At 41.2% G+C, this 22,351-nt stretch overlaps 1 protein-coding gene across 3 annotated transcripts in view; it reads left to right on the plus strand.

The window, feature by feature from the left end:
* The first annotated feature begins 9,959 nt into the window (after nt 1–9,959).
* Nucleotides 9,960–22,351, plus strand: part of GARRE1 (granule associated Rac and RHOG effector 1) — a 74,229-nt gene continuing 61,837 nt past the window's right edge. For 2 of the 3 annotated variants that reach the window (XM_087971807.1, XM_087971806.1), the window contains exon 1: nt 9,960–10,117. The gene's annotated coding sequence lies outside the window, so the exon portion shown is untranslated. The remainder of the gene's footprint in view (nt 10,118–22,351) is intronic. The other variant, XM_087971808.1, reaches the window with a different exon arrangement.

Here is a 22,351-nt window from a genome sequence, read left to right on the forward strand (position 1 = left end):
TCCCTCGCCCAGCCCCTCGCCCGCCTTTCCGGGGGCGGTGCTGCTGCTGCGGCTAATACAACGAAGAGGAGGCTGCGCGCAGGGCGCTTTTGCCGAGACAGGGAGCTCCACCCCTCCCTCGCCCGCCCCTCGCCCCGCCTCTCCGGGGCGGTGCTGCTGCTGCGGCTAATACACGAAGAGGAGGCTGCGCGCAGGACGCTTTTGCCGAGACAGGAGCTCCACCCTCCCTCGCCCGCCCCTCGCCCCGCCTCTCCGGGGCGGTGCTGCTGCTGCGGCTAATACAACGAAGAGGAGGCTGCGCGCAGGGCGCTTTTGCCGAGACAGGGAACTCCGCCCACTCCCTCGTCCCGCCCCTCTTCTCTCCACCGGCGGCGCTGCTGTTGCTGCTGGTACACATAAGAGAGGCAGGCGCGCAAAAGAGTAGAACCAGAAGGAATGGGCGGAGCTCCCTAGAAGCTCACCCCGCCCTGCTCCTGGGGGCGTTGCTGCTAATACATGAAAAAGAGGAGGAGGCAACGTGCGGGCGCTTTTGGTAGCTCCGCCTCCTCCTTCGCCCCGCCCCTCCCTAGTCGCTGCCGCTAAAGTACGAGCAGGAGGGGTTGGAGGGAGACGCCCCGCCCTTTCGGACCCCCCGCGATGGGAGTCTGACAACCAATCGGAATACAAGCTCCAATTCAAATCCCAACAAAGGTTATAAAACCCAGGCACTCTCGGCACCTCAGCATTTTCTTGATCTTCCTTCACCTTGAAGCCCTTCCTTTTCACTCTGGAACTCCAGGCCATGTGGTCCTGCTGTCCACCATTAAACCTTCCAAACAGCCTCCATGGTTCCAGTGTGTCAGCTGGTGCTCCGTTCAAAATCCAAGAAAGAAATACTTAGACTCTTGTAATTAGAGAAAATATATCTTTTACTGGAAATCAGTGGTACCAACAAGAAAATTCTGAATCTGGGGAAATAGGCACGTACATCACATATATCAAGGGAGTGAAATGTTCCCATCCCCAATAGTTCTAATGGTTCTTCCAATTAAAAGTTGTGAACCTCATCATGTGGACATCTCCAGGTGGTGATGATTAGTTGACCTGATGGCACTTGACTCAGATCAGATAAAGGTTTGCAGTTGTGCAGAGAAGAGAAAGCTAAGCAGAAATAGAAACCCTCCCCAGTTTATACAATATCAGTTAGTAACACTTTCAGCTCACGTCCCATACATTTCCCCCTTCCACCATCCCCCACCCCCCTTTACTCATGGCAGCCAGAAAGAAGCAAAGGAAAGGAGGAAGATCTTGAAGGCTGACACAGTGTCTTTTTCCCCACTTGGAACTGAACCCAGAAGGATATTTCTTCCAACAGATCTTTATTTGGGATTTGTGCAATATGGGCTTCGTGTTCTGAAAGAGGGTTGGGTAATTCCCACTGTAGCTGATGACTATGCCCTGTGTTAAGATTTTTGGGTGAGGGGCTGCTTGCTCTAATCCTATCACTCAGCTTTTGTTAGCTGTTAAACTTTGTCGTAAGGGGTTTCAAAATATCCTGTCTTGAATGGACTTCTGCTGGCAGTATTTTCTTTGCTTATGAATGGAGCCATCTAGATAGCTTCCTCTTTCAATAAGCTCATGAACTCCTTAAATGCTGGTATCTAGTTAGCTTCTTGTTACAATGTTTTCTTTAGGTGTGTGGCTGGAATGTGGAAGGGGCTTCGGGCAGTTTTTTTTTATTAGCGTCTTGGTCTTTTGGCTTTTCTAGGCTTTTCTTTATGGCTAATATTTTATTTGGGACAAGGGGGTTGATTTCTTCTTATAGTAGTTACTCTAGAGACAACCCCTAGGAATTAGGACCAAAAAAGTTAATCTATAGATATAAAAGCGAAATACCACTCACATATCATCACAAAATCTCCAGAACTGTAAAGCCTACAAACTTGAAAATTGCCATATATGTTCCTCTTGGCTTCTAGGTACTCACTAAGAAAGGATTTTTCAAAATGACCATCAGAGCATTAGTATTTCCTATATTAACACGCTCTGATTGAAAAAATTGAAAATTGAATTCTTTATTGTCATTGTACGTATGTACAGTACATAGTATACATACAACGAAATTCAGGTAACACCCAGAGACCAGACTCAACAGTGCACATACACATGACAATCCCCAAACACCTCCCCACCCCACCAAAATTCCCCGCGTCCTAAAACACACACAAGCATCCACACAACAGACCAATACTGTCCAACAGCTCACAGATAATGGTCCTTAAGTTCATTGTTAAGTGCCATTATAGCTCTGGGATAAAAACTGTTCAGAAAACGTGTGGTCAGAGTTTTAATTGTTCTGTTTCCTGCCAAATTCACATACATTGGAAGGTACTTCAGAAGATCTTAAAGGCAATGGGTTTTTAACGCAATTAGTCCTCAATTTACAACCAGTTACAATGTCAGCCTTCAAGACTCCTTTCTTCTGCTTATCTTTTCGGCTGCCATAGTAACGGGAGGGTGAATAAAGTTGGGCTTTGTGTGGTGGGGAAGAGTGCTGGAGGTTTTAGAGAATGAACTGTGTAACCTGGGAAAAACTTTATTGTCTATGCTTATTTGCTGCTTACTGGGCAACTGCAGCTCTTTATCAAACTAGGCCAAGGTCACTGGCCAGATGTCTGCATCACCACCTGAAGATGCCCCACATGACATTATACACATCTTTGATTGGATGGACCGTTTGAACTAGTGTGGGTGGGAACGTTGCCATCACTTTGTATATGTGTTTTTTGCACGTAAATTCTCAGATCTAGAATTCTTTTGATGCTATCACTTGATTTCCAGTAAAAGTTCCTTTACTCTATAACAATGGAGTCTAAGGGTGTCTTTCTTGGATTTTGAATGGAGCACTATCTGACATACTTAATGACCATTTGAAGTCGTGACTGACCCCCCCCCCCAAAAGCTACTTACGACCCATTTTCAAAGTTACGGCTGCTGCATGCAGAGATACATACACCCCAACATAACCTGATCACATTTTGGGTGCTTGGCAACTGGCTCACATTGACAACCATTTGTAGTGTCACAAGAGCACAATTTATGATGTTTCTTTCTGGTTTCTCTTGTTTACTTCTGGTTTCCTGCAAGAAATACCCACTGGGGAAAATGGGTTTGCTTAATGATTGCCACATTTGCTTAACCATTATAAAAACAGATCACAACTCTTGAATCAGGTCATGTGGTGCCTCAATGCATGACAATTTACAACCGAAATTCTATACAATTCTAGACAAATGGCTGTCCAATGTATTCTTGAAAGCCTCCAGTGATGGAGCACCCACAACTTATTTATTTATTGAATTTATATTGTCACCTATTTGCCCATTGCGACTCAAGATGGCTTACAGAATATAAAACCACATTTAAACCAATAAAAACTAACAAAAAGAATCAAATAAATTAATATAGTGCAATATAAAATCACCCCCAGCTCCTACCCCACCCCCACCCCTGCGACAGCAGATCACACAAGTCATTTGATGGGCTCCATCCTGCTTTGGGTGCCCAGGCCCGCTAGCAGACCCAGGTCTTCAGCGTCTTTTGGAAGAGGATTAGAGTGGGGGCCGTTCTAATCTCTGGGGGAATGATGTTCCAGAGAGAGCACCACAAAGAAGGTCCCACCAGGTGTATCTCCCTCAGGGATGGGACCCAACATTCCTTTCCTCCCCGCTCTGATGGGTTGGATAGATGTGACCTGCAAGAGACAGTCACTCAGATAACCTGGTCCCAGGCCTTTCCACTGATTGTTCTGACAGGAAAATTCTCCTTAGTTTACACATCATGTGAGCTTGTGTGTGTGTGGCGGGGGGTGCCTTCAAGTTAGTGTTGATTCTTGACTTTCATTGGACAAGTCCCTGCCATTTTCTTGGCATGGTTTTTTTGGGGGGGCTTTGCCATTGCCTCCTGGGGCTGCTCAGAGTCAACCGACCGCCTTTGTGCCCAAGGTCTCCCTGTTTCTAGCCTAAAACCTTAACTACTGAACCAAGCTGGCTCTTGAAGAAGTGACTTGGACTTCACAAAATCTTATGTCTTTTAGTACAATTTGTTAGATGCCGGCGGTGGGCTCCTAATCTGGGATGAAATGTGTGAAACAAAGAATTGGTTTATAGTGCAGTACTTGACACCTACAGCAGATGGCACTGCAGAGTAGCATACAGGCTCTCCCACTCTCAGGAATTTGTACAGCAGTTGCTTTCTCTCACTTCACCTCAGACTGGTCTGCCTATATAGGTAATGTAAATCCACTGATAAAAAAAGATTTAATTCTATGTCCTGCACAACATTTAGCCCTTTGGTGGTTCAAAATAACAAGCAGCAAAGGTTATTTTGCAGTTAAGACAAGCTGGTTACTGTTTTAGTTTCAGGTTTAATGCAGTTTCTTAGAACAATTTGTTAATCTGCAGTTAAGAGTAATTTAATACTACTGTATACACACACATCACACCTCGGTCTGCTTATATTGGGCAGAAATTTTAAAATATGGTTTTATTTAAACTGTTAGAAATAACAAGCTAATACAAACTAATACAAAGTAAGGAAAAAATAAGGAGGGAAAGGAAGGAAGGAAAGAAGAAAATAAAGGGAAAACAAAAACTGCAAGAAAAGAAAAATAAGTAGAAGAAAATAGAAAAGGAAGATACAAAGTAGCTTCCAATATTAACAGCAATTATAAGTTAACTTTCTTTTTTTCTGATAATAAAACTATTGGCAATGATGTCCGTCTGTCATGGGTGTTCTCTTTATTTTGGCATTTCATGATATGTTAACTATTTATCTTTGCCTATTGTGTATAAAATGCTCCTTGTACTGAAATTCATAAGGGTGCTTTGGGCACATCCTGGTTTGTATCTATTCCTTCTTCTCAATATGGCACATTTAACATAATAATTTTTGAAATCTACATTTACTTTGACTTTGTTGTATTATAAATAGCGTGTCACCCAAATCTCAGATCACATCATTTAAACACTAAACATCTTTTATTTTTCAGTAATACCAACTCTTTCATTGAAACGAAACAACAAGCTGTAAAATACACTTTCAGATCAGATAAACCCAATCCTCTTCTTTCCTTTGCATATTGTAACACTTTATACTTAGCTTGTGATTTTTTTCCCTTTGCCAATATATCAAACTTAGATATATTGTTTTGCCAAGTCATAATCAAAGGAAAACTTTCCACCCCCACACCTTTTTCCCACTTTTGATTTTGTATCCTTAATACTCATTTGACATTTATTGGAATCTCATTTGATACTCTGTAGTTGCATTCATACTGTCTGTTTCATATTACCTTTATCTTTTTTTGTTTTGTAAAATACACCAATTGCTGGTATTCTGTAACATTTGACATTCATAGGAAAATCCAGGCAATTGGTCTATTTAATTTAATATTTTCAAGAGCACTTTTTGCTAAAAACTAGTATTTCAAAATTAGTATTCTTTATCAATGTAAACTATTTTACATTAAATCCTTGTTCAGCTTTTTGCTAACAATTTAAAATCCTTTAAAACTATTTTCACTTTCTTTGATCCAGAAAAACAGAAGATTCACCAAGCAGTTTTTCCGTATTCTGCCAATTGGAAGATCTTTAACTGTAATTTTTTTTATCTGATAGCTGTTAAAAATAGTTATCTGATAGTTGTTAAAAAAGGAGGCATGAAGCTTTGAAATGACATGGAGAGATGGAGGGAAGTATGCAGTGGGATACCCCAAAGCTCCGTCTTAGGCCCAGTATTCTTCAACATCTTCATCAATGATTTGGATGAGGGGATAGATGGGGAACTCCTCAAATTCTCAGATGACACCAAGCTGGCAGGAATAGCTTACACTCCAGAAGATACAGAAGGACCTCGACGGGTCCTATCTAAGAAAATGAAATTCAATGGTGAAAAAAGTAAGGTTCTATATTTAGGCAAGAAAAACCAAATGTACAAGTATAGGATAGATGGTACCTAGCTCAATAGTAGTAACTGTGAGAGGGATCTTTTAATCCTAGTGGACAATCACTTAAATATGAGCCAGCTGTGTGCTGCAACTGCCAAAAAAGCCAACACAATTCTAGGCTTCATTAACAGAGGGATAGAATCGGGTGGGTTTCTACCGGTTCTGTCTACCTCTGTAGAACCGGTAGCTCTGAAGAGCAGCAGACAGAACCGGTTCTATGTCTGCTGATGTTTTTGCCCACCTGCCCACCCGGGCTCTTACCTGATCTTTATTTCCTGATTTTTCAACTTCAGCTGCCGAACGAGCCACAGCTGCAGTTAAAAAAACAAGAAAAGAGGGCTGTTTCAGGTGAGGCTCACAGCCGGCAGGGAAGCTGGTAAATCCCTAACCGGTAGTTAACCCTGTTATATCCCACCCCTGGATAGAATCAAGTTCAGATGAAGTGTTAATATCACTTTATAATGCTTTGGTAAAACCACACTTACTGCATCCAGTTTTTGTCACCATGATGTAAAAGAGATGTTGACACTTTAGAAAGAACACAGAGAAGATGAGCAATGAAGAAGATTAGAGGACTGGAGACTAAACATATAAATAATGGTTACTGGAATTGGGTATGTCTAGTTTAATGAAAAGAAAGACTGGGAATGACATGATAGCAGTGTTCCAGTATTTCAGGGGTGGCCACAAAGAACGGAGTCAAGCTTTTCTCCAAAGCACCTGATGAAGGCAAGACAAGAAGCAGTGGATGGAAACTAATCAATTAATCAAGGAGAGAAGCAACCTAGAACTAAGGAGAATTTTCCTGACAATTAGAACAATCAGTGGAACCACTTGCCTCCAGAAGTTGTGAATGCTCCAACACAGAGTTTTAAAGAAGAGATCGGACAACCATTTGTTGGAAATAGTATAGGGTCTCCTGCTTGAGCAGGGGGTTGGACTAGAAGACCTCAAAGGTGCGCTGAGACAGCCCCCTCAACTTCCTGTCCCTGGCCACTGTACATCCATGTGGCTGTGAAGCAGACTAGACACCTTGTTTGCACCATCTATTTTTAGTTGGGGGGAGGGGCAGAATGGAAATAACAGTATCATGCTACATTTCAGGAGACTAAAATTCTCAAAAAGAAACCTAATATGTACATATTTAACAGCTTTCTAATAACTTTGCAATAGAACTTTGGAGTGTGTGTGTGTGTGTGCTAAACGCTTTGTAAGATCTTGTCATCTGCAATAGTTTGGATTATGGCTGCTTGCTTTTTGGGTTTCTGATTTCCACCTGTAGCAATTTGGACAATTTTTAATAGGGCAGCAACAGAGGTGATATTCAGCAGGTTCTGATCAGTTCTGGAAAACCGGTATCAGAAATTTTGAATAGTTCAGAATCCCACCTCTGACTGGCCCCGCCATCCCCATCTCTTCTCTGCCTCCCATTGAGTCCCAGCTGATCGGCTGGGTCTTCTTTTGTTGCCCTGCACAGGAGAATGGAGCTGGAAAGCAGGTTAGTGGGGTGGGGAGAGAATGGGGATTTTACAGTATCCTTCCCTTGCCATGCCCATCAAGCCATGCCCACAGAACCAGTAGTAAATTTTTTTGAATCCCACCATTGTACAGCAAGTATAAAAATGGTTCACAGGACCATCGATCTCCTAGGAGACACCATATGGGAGGGGAAGGAGAAGTCACTGTATGGGAGGGGAAAGGGCTCAGGAAAACCACCCTGAAGAACCTGGCATTAAACTGAGCAAGGCAACAACGCTGCCAGACAAAGCCCTGTTGGGCAGCAGCATTCATGAGAAGAATGAATAAAGGAGATGGTTCCAAATCCTGTTATTTTACAGAATTATAGATTAGACTAACAAGAGTTGGAAGGGACCTTGGAGGGGGGGTCTTCTATCTAATCCAATCCCCTGCTCAAGCAGGAGACCCTGTGACATTTCTCTATCTGTAGGGCAGGCAAACTTAGTGGTGGCTCTATGGCACCCCAGGGCCTAACCTCAGAGAGGTAGGGCTAAAGCTTTGCTACTGACAAAAAATGCATTACATACAGTTATAGCTCAGAACTGGCTTTTATCTCTACTTAAAGGATTCATCTCAGATATTCTCACTGTTGGCAGAAGTGCAGCAGCTGTCTGTCAGGTTTAATGGTGGTGGCAAAACGAAGTCCCTACAGAATATTTTGCCCCAAATTGTTGACCTGCAGCGTAATTCCTGCACCTTCCTCATTGCTGGTAGGGCAGCTTTCCTTCTTCAACATGGTTCAGGAATCTCCACAGGGCTTGTTCCAAAAAGTCAAGGTGGGGCTCTGATGCTGCACCCATCATCACATCACGCATTGCACTATCACAGCCAAGATCTTGGCTTTTTCTGACCATGCCCTGTGAGCCCTCCTGACCTGGTTTGTTGACAGCAATACCATTTAGACTTATATGCCACTTCACAGTGCTTTACAGTCCTCTCTAGCCTGTTTACAGAGTCAGCCTCTTGCCCCCAATAATTTGGCTCCTCATTTTACCTGCCACAGAAGTCAACCTTGAGCCTGGTGAGATTTGAATTGCCAAATTAGCCTGCGGTACTGCACTCTAACCACTGTGACTGAACCACCACGGCTAATGGTGATGATGCTAAAAATAATAGGTAGCAAGCAGGATAATCCAAGGAGAGGGCAGAAAGACATTTGCTTTCTTCACAGATGGATCTGGAGTAGCTTTGCTTGAGCAGAGGATGTACCAACTCCATGGTATTTTTACTCCAGTTCAGCAGCTGCACCTGAAGCAGGATCAAATGTGTGCCATCAAGTCGTTATCAGCTCCTAGCAACTGCATAGCCTTCCCTCCCTATGAAAATCTTATCCCTAACCTGTACTTTCAGTTCTCCTGTGGTGCACTCATCACTAACATCACTAACGTAGGTGAGTCCATCCACCTTGCTGCTTCTCTTCTCTCTCCTTCTCTTTCCCAGCATTAGAGCCTTTCCAGAGAAATGTGTCGAAAGTAGGATGAGAGTCATTTGTGTCTCAAAGGACCATGGGAGACCTAAGTACAGTACAGGTAGTCCTCAACTTACAACAATTGAGATGAAAATTTTTGTTGCTAAGTGAGACATTTAAGTTTCCCCCCATTTTATGACTTTTCTTGCCATAGTTAAGTGAATCAGTTAAGTTTGTAATATGGCTGTTAAGTGAACCTGGTTTCCTTCACTGCTTGTCAGAAGATGGCAAATGGTGATCACAATTGACCCTCAGATACCACAATTGCCATAAATATGACAATTTTCCTCAGGTGACCCTCAGGATGCTGTGAAAAAACCCGTCCAGGGTCACTTTTTTCAATGCTGTTGTAACTTCAAATGGTCACTAAATGAACTGTTGTAAGTCGAGGTCTAGCTGTACTGTGCAAAAGTTTTAGGCAGCCGTGAATGCTTTCCGAAGTAGAAGCGTTTATATTTTATCAATTGCCAACATGGGGAAAGTCGATGAACAGAAGAGACGTCCAAATAAAATCAATATTTGGGGTAAATCGGGAGCCTTTCAGAGCTGGATAATGAACAAGAGCAGAAGAGTTGGCCGTTATAACAGTCCCTTTCGCTGGGCTTTCAGAATAGAGAAGCGGGCTTCAAAGCCACACACCTCGAGGGCTGTCCCGGCTCAGACCCCGGGCTCCCCTTCCCGGGGGACGAGCGAGAGCCCGCGCCCACCTCGGGCCCGGCCGGGCGAACCGGCGGGCCTGGAAGGAGGCGACGGCCCCGGGCCCCAGGAGGACGTCGACCTTAATCTCCGGGTCGGCCACGCCGGGTCTGGCCCGGGAAATCGCCCCGCCTGCGCCGTCGAGACCCGCGGGCTGACGGGACCCGTTGCCGGGCGCCGCTTGGCGAAAAGAGCCGCTCTAGGCGCTCAACCGTTTCCGGCCGCCCCGCCCCGCCCCTCCGCCTGTCAGTCCAGCAGAAGCCCCGCCCCGCGCAGACCCCTCCCCTCGGCGTCCGGCTGAGAGCCACCACTGTCGCGCCGCTCCTCCGTTTCCGGGCCGCAGCCGCCGCCACCTAACCGCCCGCCCTCCCGCCGCTCCGGAGCGCAGCCAGCAACCGGCCGAGCCCGCGTGACGGGCAGAGCGCCGCCGGCCTTCAGCGCGGTGGCAGGTGAGCCAGGGCGCGCGCGCCCGCCGGGGCCTGGGCTCCCTCAGGAGGGCGGCCGCCGGTCGGTTCCGTGGTGGGAAGAAGGGGCGCCTGGCCTGACGGCCCTCCAGCTGGCCGCCGCCCAGCCCCGCGGCCCTTGGGGGGCTCGAGGCGCGGGCCCGCCGAGGGGAGGGAGGGGGAAGAGAGAGCCCTTGCCCGGAGGGTGAATTCTGAGGGTGGCGAGTGCGCCTGCGTGGCGGGGCCCCGGCTCGCCCCTCGCGGCTCGGGACCCTCGGCCGCCGGGCGGGGACGGGCGGAATCCCCGGCTGCCCCGGGCCGGAGGCGAGTCGCAGCCCGCTGGCCTCGGCTGGAGTGGGCCGCCCCGCGTCCCCTTGGACGGACTGGGGCGGCGGCGGCGGCGGCGGCGGCTGAGGGAAGGTCTCCCGGGGCCGGTCGTAGCGCGGGGGGTGAAAGACGGCCTGGGGCCATTTTAGGCTGGGCTGCTTTGAAGGCAGAAGGAGCGGCCCCCTTTTCAGGAGGGGATCGTGTCAAGTGAAGGGCTGGATTCCGTTGGTTTTGAACCAGTGGGGAAGAACCCGAAAGTGTCTGTCTGTTTTTTGGGGATGGGGTGGGGTGGATCTTGCCCTGCCTTGGAAAGTTCATCAGCTCCGGTCTCCGGCATCCTTTGAGAAACAGGGGTGTCAGGTGTCATTTCCAAAGTTTACACATTTCATCAAATAGTAAAAAGAAACCCACACAGAAAGAATAAGCCAGCATCTGAAAAGAGAACTTCGTCTTCTTTTTTTTTATCCTTCTTAATCTGATTTAATTTTCAGGAAAGACTTCCAGTAAGCAAAGCATGATCCCTTTTGTTGTAAAATTGTTATTTTTTAGGACGCTCTTTTGGTGTGATAAATTTGCCATTAAGTTGCAAGGTTATTCCTGTATACAGTTTCTAATTGTGCACACACCATAATATTAAACTGCTTGAGGTACAATATATTGCTTTAATGCAATAACAGTATTAAAATAACACAGGAAGGCTCAATGAAGAAAAGTGTTGAATATGAAAGCATGTGAGCTAGTGCTGTAGCTTTATCTTATTATTTTGAATGCTATAAATAAAAAAGACACACCTATAAAATTGTTTGGAGTAGTGCTCATATTTTTGGATAATATATTTGGGTTATTTGTACATAATTAATCTGCTACAGCAAAAATTTTAGAGTATACCATAGTAACACATTTATTGTGGTATATTTTGCATTGACTAGAGAGTCCTGATCAACCAGTCCATGAATTATCTCAGTTTAGCTGATTTCATGAGTTCAAAGAAAAAGAATAGGCAAAAATAATCAAAATTTACCATTATGCAAAAGATTTAGCAGGAACATAATTCAATTTAGTTCAGTTGTTTCACACAGGGTGTTTATTTGAAATTTGTTTATTCAAGAATGTTTCTTTAAAAAGCTGTGGACAGTAAAAAATTGCCATTTTTACATATGTTATTGAATCTTATATCCTTTAAATGTGTTTCTTTGAATTTAGAATTATTCCACTTGTAACTTTCAGGTTGTGTTTATGCAGTACAAAAAGTGCAGTTTATAAACAAAAGGCATGAATTAGTAGTACATACTCTGAAACTGATCTCTTTTAATGCAACTTATCTCACAGTGTTGTAGGAGGACTGAGAAACCAAATATATAATATCTGGTATCTTCAAGTACTATAGGAATGATGAGATAAAATGTACTGTATGAATAAAATGCTCAGCAGTATAGTAGTCCTCAACTTACAACAGTTCATTTAGTGACAGTACAGTTACAATCTCACTAAAAAAGTGACTTATGACCGTTTTTCACACTTAGAATACTTTATTGGCCAAGTGTGATTAGACACACAAGGAATTTGCCTCTGGTGCATAAGCTGTAACTATCATTACAGTATCCCGTGGTCACATGATCAAAATTAAGATGCATATTTATGACTGTTGCAATGTCCTAGGGTCATGTGATCACTTTTGCAACCTTCTGACAAGCAAAGTCAATGAGGAAGCCAGATTCACTTTAACAACAGTGTCACTAACTAACTAAACTGCCGTGGTTCACTTAATAAGAAAACGGGGCAAAATTCATTTAACAAATGCTTCACTTAGCAACAGAAATTTTGGGCTCAATTGTGGTCGTAAGTTGAGGATTACCTGAACTGCTCTGCTAGCAGTATTTGTTTTAGATTCCCTGTGTGGTTTCTACTTTAAACATCATTTTTCAAAATTCCATGGTATAATTTTTACATTATATCTACTTGTGCTTCATTTTCCTGCAATGGGAAATCTCTCTCTCTCTCTCTCTCTCTCTCTCTCTGTGTGTGTGTGTGTGTGTGTGTGTGTGTGTATTTTCTGGCAGTGCTGTTCAGTCTTTATATTGCTGAGATGATTGCTTTACCTATGCAGCCTTAATAAATTTAATCCTGTGATGCTGAAATGGCATATATGCCAGTGTTGCAGATGAAAGTGCTGACTTCAAGGTTTTTGGGAGCTGTAGCAGAAGTTGCTAATTAAGGAAAGTCATTGTTCGGTCACTCTGGTATGACATGAAGTTGATATGCAGATTGAGATCCCAATTGTGCTGTTAGTGAATGGATTTGGATAAGTGACTGGTTGGATTCACACATTGTATTCATTTGTAATACGGCCTGTTTGGCCACTGCTGAGTCTGTAATGTGATCCAACAATTAGTACTTGTAGACTATAGTTTGGGAAATAGTATTACTGGATCCAACTAATTATGAGTTAGTCAAAGAATACAGTTAAGCACAGTATGTGAGCCATCTATGTTTTTTCCTATATTATTGAAAAGTTATGAAAATGATGGTAGCAGAAGCTTTTAATAGAACTTAATAAAGGCATTAAACCTGTAATGTAGCATGGCAAAATTTCCAAGAAATGAGCATCATTTATGGTAAAGTTTTCTTCTCTAAATGAGCCACAGTGTGTGCTTGCCTTTATGAATCTACTCTTGAGAGGTGCAGTCAGCCTCTCAGAAATTCTTGAAGTTTTGTGGCTCCAGGAGATGGGATGGATGTTAACTTGCTCTTCTGGATTCACAGATGTTAAGAATTGTCCTGATTAAAAGGGAGAGAGAAACAAATAGCCCAACAGGCAAGAGTATTGCAATTTTATTCGCAGCCATCTTTGCAAACAGCTTGTTTTTGAGCATAGATGTCCCACAAGATGTTTTCTTAGTAAATTATGTAACCCTTTGTTTACTAGTTAGTGTTGCTGGTTTGAATAAATATAGCTGTCTCATAGTCAACTCACATATTAAGCATGATTTATTAATAAACCATAGTTAGCTGGCTCACCTATTGTGTTTAAGATACAAGCTGTGTTTTATAGACTACAGTTGTTAGGTTTACACAAGCAAAACAAATATTTAGTCACTATAAAGATTTCTCAGTTATGGTTTGTGAACCACGGCTTATGTCTTATTGAAATGTGCAAATGCTATCGATGCAAGAATCTTCTTTGAAAATATAAACTAGGTTCTGACATCTATATTTAAAGATAATTGTTTTAGTTAGTACCGTGTTTTTCATATAATAAGGCCGGGTCTTTTTTTTTTTGAGCCCCCCCAAAAATGGCTAGGCCGTCTTTTCGGGGGTGACTTAATTCCCCTCCCCTGCATCTTCAGGCAGGCGGCGACAGCTTGGATGTTGACCTCAGCATTGGTGGGGCACTTCGTATTGGGGTCAACGCAGGCAGCACCATATCCGGGTGTGCAACAAAAATACTTCCTAACGGCAAGCCCCCCCCCACCATTCCCCCCATTTCGCATGTTTTAATATAGGCCTTAATTTGGGGGGAGGGGCTTAATTTCATTTCATGCCTATAAAACATGCTGGGACTTCCTATTGGGGGAGGCCGTATTGTTGGAGAAACAGGGTATGATTTGTAAATATAACCAGAACTAAGTTAAAACCATGTTATATTTGATGCAATATATCAAAGTCTTATTAACTAGGAACAAAACTTAGTATAATGTGTGAACTTGCCATTATGCATGGATCAAAAACAATTAAGAATCAATAATTGTAGGAGAATTCTTATGTTACAAAACCTCTTGTATATGATATTGTATTCTGGATCCTACTGTATCTTTATTGTACATTTTCAGGTCTTAAACAGGCAGTTGATTTATGAAAATGAATCTTATTGATGCATAATAAGGTTAAAGCAAAAGTGTAAACTTGCAGATCCAATCCTAAATTGCAGTTATTCCACTGGTCTACCATTACAGCAACAGCCCTATATAGTATAATGCAAAAAGTACTCGGTAGTATTTGTGTACAGAATAATATTTCTCTTTCAGATATCTTGTGTTTTGAGGCACTTGTTACAATTAGGCATTTTCTGTTGATTCTGCACAGGGGGGAAAATACTGTTATAGAGATGATGTTTGGTACATGTTACAAATTTTGTGGTTATTGCCTGTCCACAAATGTTAAGTAGACAATTATTCCTTATTAGTATAAAAAACAAACTTCAGTTGTTCAAAATATTAGTATAGTAGTTAACCATGATTAACCCAGTTGGATTCACAATCAGAAAAATTCATAAACCTTGGGTCTAAAAATCACAGTGCTTTAATTCATAGTTGAAACTATTCTAAACTATATTAGAATACAGAGTAACAGAGTTGGAAGAGACCTTCTACCCCAACTCCCTGCCCAGTCAGGGCATACCATTGCAGGCAAATGTTAGTCCAGTCTCTTCTTAAAAACTTCCAGTATTGGAGCACCCACAAAGTCTGGAGGCAAATTAATTGTTCTAATTTTTAATTGTTCCATTGATTAATTGTTCTAATTGTCAGGAAAAATCTCCTTAGTTCTAGGATGCTTCTCTCCTTGATTAGCTTATTACTTTCCACCCATTGCTTCTTGTTCTGCCTTTTTGTAAATAAGTGTGGCAGCCCTTCAAATATTGGAAATATCATGTTACCCCTGGTCCTTTTCATTAAACTAGACATACCCAATTCTTGCAACCTTTCTTCATATGTTTTAGCCCCCTAATTATCTTTGTCATTTTTCTCTGTACTCTTTATAGAGTCTCAACATCTTTTTTACATCGTAGAGATCAAAACTGGGTGCAGCATTCCAAGTATTCTCTTACCAAGCATGATAAAGTGGTATTGGCACTTCATGTGGTATCCCTCTGTTAATACAGCCTAGGACTGCATTGGCTGTTTTGGCAGCTGCAGCACATTGCTGGCTAATATTTAAATATTTTTCAGTAGGACTCCATTAGCTAGCTGTGAACTTGGAATTATAATTTCTTACCTAAATTATCATCATGGAGTCATGTTGGCCTGATTCACAACCATCTGTTTAAACACCATTTGTCCAATTTGCCATTAAAAATGCTAAAAGTCAGAATCAAGCCAACCATATTATAGCTTAATTTAATTGATTATTGTTTGGTAATTATTGAGAGGTCAACATTTATGAAAATTATGAACGCTTTGCCTTTTATTTATGAAATTAGTGCAATACTTCAGATGAGTATCATATGAGTATGTACAGATGAGAATACTACATGTATGCAATGACATAAAAATGTGAATTTTTCTAACTTTAATGTGATTAAATGTGTACACATGGCCAGCTTAGAGTGAAACTTGTTGATACAAATCAGTTATTAGTGAAAGCTAGCAGTACTCAATGCATGCTTAATATGATACTAGTTTTCTGAAATTAAAACCTTAAGTGAAACCAAATATCTTGTTGCTGGTTCTTTTCTTCTACCTTTCCCAACATTCTTCAGAGAGCTAGTTGTTCATAAAATGTGTCCAAAGTAGAATAATTTACATATAATAATTTTCATTGCATTACGTTTCAGCTAGCTATTGACCAAATTTCATGGTTTACTTTAAATTTGCTTTATTGGATTGCCAAAATTGCTGGATCCACAAGTGTAAAAACCATTGTGTAATTTATTGGTTTTTGGCTTTGGGCTGAAAATTGGCTACTTGTGCTTTGTTTAGGAACCACTGGGCTAAAGCAAATATCTTTATATCTGTCGATCATATTGGCAATCCTATTTTTATCAACAGCCGTACGAAAAAGTGCTGCTGAGTTTTGTCTAAACTCAAACCCTTCGATTTTGAAGCCATGATGTTCTTTTTCTGCCTGGACCTCGTTTGCTTTCAATCTTTCCCTGCAGGATTGAGTGAACTATGCCTTATTTTTCCGAGTGTCGTATCACATGTCTGAAATATTTTAACTTTCGCTTTTTTATGGTTTTGATGATTTCCCTTGGCTTTCAAAGGCGGCTTATCACTTCATTTCTGATTTTGTCAACCCAGCTTATATGTAACAGCCGTCTGTAAATCCATATTTCAAATGCTTCTAGTCTCTTCAGGTGGCTTTCTGTCAGAGACCAATTCTCTACTCAGAATATAGTTTAGCATAATGCATGAACTCAGTTACTATGTCTGTACATAATGTCAAGCCATTAAAACCAGAGTTTATAAATTGGACTCACATACTGAGCTAAGATAGCATAGGACTGAACCATATTATGGTTTCCATGATGGAAGAATAAGCATTACTTTCCCCATTATTTGCTGCATTCTTAAACTGCTAGATTGGTTGAGTTTTCAGTAATTTCAGATCTTACTGTAGTCCACAAGTTATTAATTAAATGATGGAAGTCTGCGATAATAAAATGAAATTTCTCTTTTAGCAGATTGGGCTTAAAATTAGAGATAGACTCTGCTGAAAAACGGTAAAAGTACGTTCAAACTGAGAAAAGTCACCCTGATATTGTGAATTAGTGGTCAAGGTACTAGGTTTAATAGGTAGCAGTAGGGTACAAATGAAATTGTCATTTGGACACTGCAGCTTAATTCCTCCTCTTCTTTAAGACTGGGATCTGGTTGGGCAGCGAGCTATTAACGCTATGAGAGATGTACCATATTGAAGGCTGGTGCTCTTGTTTATGAAGGGGAATATGTATGGCCCGCTTGCATAGCTATGCATGACAACATGAAGTTCTTATCTACAGTGGATATTCCATAGAGTAATGGCACTTGCTTTTAACACACTCACTAAAAACCATTGTTTGTCTTAATGATCAGTTGTGCTCTATTTGACCACACATTCTTTCACCCTGCAGCCTGGAATTAGCATTTCCTGTGAAATGAAAAGTAAATTTGGTTAATTTTACAGTTAGAAAAAAAACCCCATCTGTTTCCCATTGAAAATAGAGCAAATTGTAGAAGCTTAATAGAGAAGTTAAAGTACTGTAGAATTGCTGTATCTTTCCTTTATCCTCCATGCATGTTGGACTATAATTCCTTTATTCCATGGCCATTGGCCAAACAGATTTAGAAGCAGAATGATTAGGCTCCAACACAGTTGGGAAATAATAGTCTGTAGAATTGCCTATCTGAGCCCCATTGCCTATGACAATTAACTTTTAAGATAACATGACAAAATAGAGCAGTGACTTTCCTGTCTTAACACAAGGGGCTTTAGCAGTTTGTGCATACCTGACATTGTTGTTTTTAGAGATATTGTTCAGTAAGTATTAAGAATAAGTTTACTATATTTTGTGGCTTTGCAAATTTATGGCTGTTTTTCCCCCAGAATTTTTAAAGATCTTTAGCTATACTATATTACACAAGCCAGAAAGAGCTGAGAAAACATCTAGAAACCCCTGGCATCCTGGATACAAACTGTTTCAATTTCTTCCCTCAGGACATCTCTGTAGGACATTGCATGCCAAAATAACCAGACATAAAGACAGTTCCCGCTACCCCAGGCCATCACTCTGCTAAAGATATAATTCCCACAACACTGTCTTATGCCTAAGGATATCTAACCATATATCTTTCTTCTCATCTTTCAATTACCTACTCCTTATGATTATCACTTTGTTGGTTGTGTCTTATCTGTAATTGTATCTTACGATTTATCACTTTTTTGCTTGCATGTACACTGATAGCTTATGCACCAGAGACAAATTCCTTGTGTGCCTAGTCACATTTGACCAATAAAGAATATTCTATTCTATTTATGTTTAAAGAATGTTTTGACTGAGTAACACAGCTTTGATTTAACTCATATGGAATTAATAAGAAGTGGACCTTCAAATAGTTTGAGAGTTATCATCCAGCATTCTGTAGCCAGTTTTTCTCTTGGCTTTGTTGTTTTGTCTAGACCAGTGTTTCTTTAAGTAATGTGGATTGGCATGCTGGCTGAGGAATTGTGGGAGTTTAACTTGACTTAAACTTAAAGCTTTTACAGATATCTCTGCAAGATGTAAGCTGTTCAGAGTAAAGCCGCCTTTTTCAATTGACTGATGGTGAATTTGTGAATCCTTAATGGTGTTCAAGTGGTACTCCAATTGTTGTGGGATTGCACCCCAAGGCAGCTATTACTATTGGTGCTACCTTTGCTTTCTTTTGCCAAAGTCGTTTGATTTCTATTTGCAAGCCTTTATATTTTGTTATATTTCCCATTTCCTTGCAGAGATGGCACTTACTATCTGTTGCTGTCTTCTCAATTTTGGTTTTGTATGCATTTGTTCTTAAGCAGGGTGTCAAACTGGCGGCCCATGGGCCACATGCGTCACGGGTAGGTCACGCCTACCTCAGCTCCGCGAAGGGAATAAACATCACCATAAGTCATGCGATGGCAACGTGACACCACGAGTTTGACACCCATGTTCTTAAGGCTTGGTCTTGTGTAGCCAGAATTAGTGTCCTGCTTTTAGCCAATGCTTATTATTATCTACCTCCCCTGCTATTTTGAATGCCCTGGTCATGTAATGCTTTGGCTTCCCATGCCTCCATTCTGTTCTTCATTTGGTCTTATAGGGCTGTTTGGTTTCTCCAGTAGTCAGTAGGCCTTCCTGGTATACTAGCATCAGTGCATCCTTTTCACTATTCTAAGTGTTCTTCAACTATTCTTCCAATGCCCTTTTTTCCTCTTTAATCCATCTGATGTACTTGCAACTTTACATGCACACCCATTTTCCTTGGTAAGAAGAGTCTCAATGTTGCTGCGAGGATGAAGGGCATTATTTTTCCTGCTATTTATCCAAGGCCTTTAGTTCTGCTTGAGCCCACTCCTCTGTTGCAGCTGTGTATCTAATGACTGGAATTGCTCTGGTGTGGATTGCCTTAATGCTGAATTTGGACTTTTAAGATCTTCACTCTCTTGATATAGTCATTTCTCATCTTTTTTAAAAAAACTTAATTAGGCTTGATATTGTCAGCTTGAAGGATGCCCAGGTATTTATAGAGATTGCCTTGATCCTGACTCTTGATGTCATTTCCATAGGGCACCTTGATTTCGTCAATTTTCACTGTTTTCCCCATTTGATGGTAAGAATATCTTGGCTGTATATATGGAGAGTGTTGAACAGCGATTCTGTTTTAGATGGTGTTTTTCATATAGCTTCAGACTGTCCATGTAAAGGAGTGGGATAGCCTGGCAGATGCTTTTGATGTTTGATAAACATGAACTGAGTTATTCAGTATTGTTAACAGAGGAATCCGTGCAACGACAAATAGTAGTGGCGATAGTGTGTCCCTTTGGAAGATTCCTCTCTTGACATTAACCTCTCCCATTGACCAGCAACTTTGTCTTCCATTGTGCCATTGAACTTTGCACTGACTCCTGCTATTTCTAGGCACTTGATTATCCAATCTTGTGGTAGGGAGTTGAATGCCTTCCTGTAATCAATCCATCCTACATTCTTGGTCTCCCTACTCTTGCAGTTTTCCAGAATCATCTTGTCAATTAGGAATTGATCTTCTATTCCTCTGCTATGGGTTCTTTTCTTCTCCAGTGGAAAGAACTTATTTTTAGGGGTGCCAAACTGGCGGCCTGCATCACGCAATCCACGGCGCCCACCCCAGCTCTGCGAAGGGGAAGAACATCGCATGACGGCAACATGATGCCACAAGTTTGACACCTCTATGAACTAGATGCTGTTGGAGTGCATCAGCTACCACACCAGTTAGCAATTCAAACGTTGTTGATAAGCAAGTAATTGGCCTGTAGTTGTCTGGTGCTGCCCCTTTTTTGGGATCTTTTGTTATCAGGCAGGTTGTGCCAAATGTTAGCCACTCTTCAATTTCACCTTCTTGCAGTATGTTGTTAAACTGCTTGGCAAAGCATGGGTGTACACTAGTCAGATGTTTCAACCAAAATCCATGCAATTCATTTTTATCTAGTGCTTTTATTAGGTTTATATTCTATCTTTATTTAGTACAATTCAAGGTGGTACATATAAGTGCTTCATTATTGTTCTCACAAGTATCTTGTTCTTGATTTAGAGGCTGAAAGGTAAACAATTTTAGTTCTTTAGTATATTAAACCTGAGCAAAATGGCACACTTGGGATCAGTTCTAAGACTTTCTGACATGCTATTCTTTGTGCAACCTTATAATTTGACTTGTGTTGCTTTGCAATTAATTTGTTGCTTGGTTTTGTGACTTTAAAAATATCTTGACCTATTTAAATCATGTTTGCCTTGTATTTGTGGCTGAAAATATAATCTGATTAACCTAGTCAAACTGCTAGTGACTAATTTCTGATTTTATGGTAAAAGTATGTTGCATTTTGTAGTAAAAAGCTGGTGTGACTAAAGAAATTTATGATCAAGATCAAAGGATTTTTCTTTTAAAATCTGAGCAAGTAAAATGTTTATCTTCTACTTAAGTGATTTAATTTTTTGCATAATAATAAAATAAATTAGCTTTAATCAATGGAATTTAACTCATTTTTTGCCTGCTCATTTCAAAGGATATAAATTCACTTAATAAGATAAAGTGTTCCTTTGTTAGTTTCTAGTTTTCTTTATATTGTGGATAAGAAGTAAGGTGAGCTCAGGCTATGTTCTTGTGTGGTAAGAAATGTTGAGCAAAATTAACTCAATCCGATTATTAACAAACTTATTCAAGAAGTTAAATATATGGAAAGATACTTAATCATCAGATATGTTGAGGATTGCAGAAATAGTAAATAAATGAAAATATATTAAAACAAGGTGCAAGTTCATTTCATAAGCAATGCAAAACCTGTATCATGAGAAAGAAGAAACTTGATCATGATTGGTCAAGTGGTTAATGATGGTGAGTAGTAATAGCTTTTTGTAGTAGGTTTTTGGACAATTCATGGGTAGTTTGCTTTTTCTCTTAGACTTCTAACTAAATGTCAGGATGGATTCAAAAATGTTTCAGTGGATTTTTAAATGCATGGTAAAATAATATGGTGGGTTTGTTAATTAATAAGTCTGAAAATAAGATTGAAATTGTTTTGAGTTACCAGTATTCCAAAATGATAAACTGAGATTTGAGAAATGTATATGTTGGTTGTTCATTTACGCAGAAAAGTCCTTTAGCACAATAACCATATTCATGCAAAATGATTTGAAAAGAATTCTCATTTCTTATTCAGTATGGTGGACCTATGTACAGTGGCTGATTTGTTCTCACTTGGCTTCTTCTGTCAGAGGGTGCAGCTACAATGGCTAAAAACTTTCCAGGGAGAAAAAAAATGAAAGTTGCATTCTAGAAAGGGCTTCAGGCATTCCGCTCCCAGACAAACCAGTAATAATTGGAAACCAGTGTTAGACGTTAGCATTAGACTCTAACTTGGTGGTAAGTAACTTCAAAGTACAGAGGGTCCTTGCTTACCAATCATTTGTTTAGCGACTGCTCAAAGTTACAATGGTCCAATGAAAAAATAACTATGGACCATTTATGACCTTCACAGTGCTCCTCAATCATTTTATTGCCATTACAGTCAGTATGTGTTGTCTTGTGCCTGACCTGTAGGTTCCCCCCCCCTTGCACATTGAAAGCAATGCAACCATGCCTATAGCCTGGGGCTGAGGGCTGCAGACACATTATGCACACAGCTTACACTACTCTCTTGAAATCTTCTGTGTTTGCTCTACAAGGGGTTGGGGAAGCAAGTGATTTCTGTCTGCCTTACCTGCAAAGTGGAGTGATTGGAGAGGAAGAGATTTCAAGAGAGTAAGCTGTTTGCTTTTCCACAGATCAAAAGGAATTGCTCACATTTGCACCGGGAAAGGAGAGAAATAAATGAGATTGTCTACAGAAATGGTTTTTTTTTTCCTTCCACATCCCCCATACAGAATGGAGTGATTGGAGAGAAAGAGATTTCAAGAGAGTGCTGTAATGTGTTTATTCAGCACTCCTGCCGTTCCCAGCCCAGGCTGCA

This window comes from Notechis scutatus, chromosome 9 (genome assembly GCF_049901735.1).
Source record: "Notechis scutatus isolate UNSWTSFEM ecotype Mainland chromosome 9, rNotScu1.2, whole genome shotgun sequence".
NCBI classification, from domain to species: domain Eukaryota; kingdom Metazoa; phylum Chordata; class Lepidosauria; order Squamata; family Elapidae; genus Notechis; species Notechis scutatus.